The sequence below is a fragment of the Helobdella robusta genome (genome assembly GCF_000326865.2).
Source record: "Helobdella robusta unplaced genomic scaffold HELROscaffold_4, whole genome shotgun sequence".
Taxonomy (NCBI): Eukaryota; Metazoa; Annelida; class Clitellata; order Rhynchobdellida; family Glossiphoniidae; genus Helobdella; species Helobdella robusta.
This window is the reverse complement of record NW_008704902.1, coordinates 7,474,497-7,475,942: the sequence shown is the minus strand read 5'-3', so window position 1 is coordinate 7,475,942 and position 1,446 is coordinate 7,474,497.

Here is a 1,446-nt window from a genome sequence, read left to right as displayed (position 1 = left end):
GTTCTCAAAGATACAAAAAAGTTCTAAGTATTCGAAAAAGATCCCACTCCTCAACTAAAAACTAAACTAAACACGATAATTAAGAAAATAAAAAAGCACATCACTGACGACAAACTTCCATCACTTATAGGCGAATACTCTCCTGGCTACTTATATGGGAATATAAAAACGCATAAGAATAATCATCCCATCCGTCCAATTATTAGCAAAATTAGCAAAATTACAACCGTCACATACCCTGTTGCAAAATTCTTGAACAAAATTCTAACCCAATATATTCCAAACAATTACACACTACAATCTTCCTGTGAGTATATTAATCTCCTCAGCGTTAATAAACCATCCAAATTTATTGCCTCTCTGGATGTTGAATCATTATTCACAAATGTACCAATTCATGATACAATTGACATAATTATCAACACCGTTTACCACTCAGATATGGTTCCAGTGAGCATATCGAAAGCACAACTGAAGTCTCTTTTTCAAATTTGCACTACCGAAGCACCATTCCACAGCCCCACAGGCAAACTTTACAAGCAAATCGATGGTGTCGCTATGGGTTCTCCACTTGGCGTCCTATTTGCCAGTTTCTTCTTAGGACATATGGAGAATGAGACCTTCAAAAACAATGCAAGTTTAAAACCAAATATCTACGCTAGATACGTTGATGATATCTTTGTCTCCTATAACGATCCTGAACAAATCACCCAACTTCTTGGTACCTTAAACAAATCAAAACTAAGATTTACCATTGAAATTGAAAAGGAACAACGTTTCCTTGATGTGTTGGTCACCCGTGGCGAAGAACGATTCAAGACTTTGGTCTATGTCAAAGAAACAAATACAGGAATTTGTTTGAATGGACAAAGTGAATGTACCGAACAATTTAAAGACAGCACAATAAAATCATTTGTAAACCGGGCATTCACACACTTTTCCGATATTGAAAATCGCGACGCCGAATTAAAAAGAGTCACTAACCTGCTTGTAAACAATGGATATAAGACTTATTCTATTGAAAAGGTTGTTAAAGGCAAATTACTACACAATAACCTTCCAAGTACCAACAATCAAGATAACGACATCATCTTGTATTACAGAAATCACATGTCAACTGCATACAAGGTAGATGAAGCTATTCTTAAACATATCTTCAATAAAAATGTCACACCAACCCAAATAATAAAGTTAAACTCCGAATATATTACAACAATAAAAAGGCGTCTCACCTAATACTGAAAAACAACTGTAGTCCTAGAGATAACTCTGTGCTAAGGCGTAATCACGTAATATATGAATTTAATTGCCACTTTGACGGCTGTGCACGTCAACATGGCTCATATATCGGGATTACTACTACCTCATTGACTAGAAGGCTTACGATGCATAAACAGAGTGGTGCTATCAAATTTCATTTGGACTCAACACACTCAATCACTATAA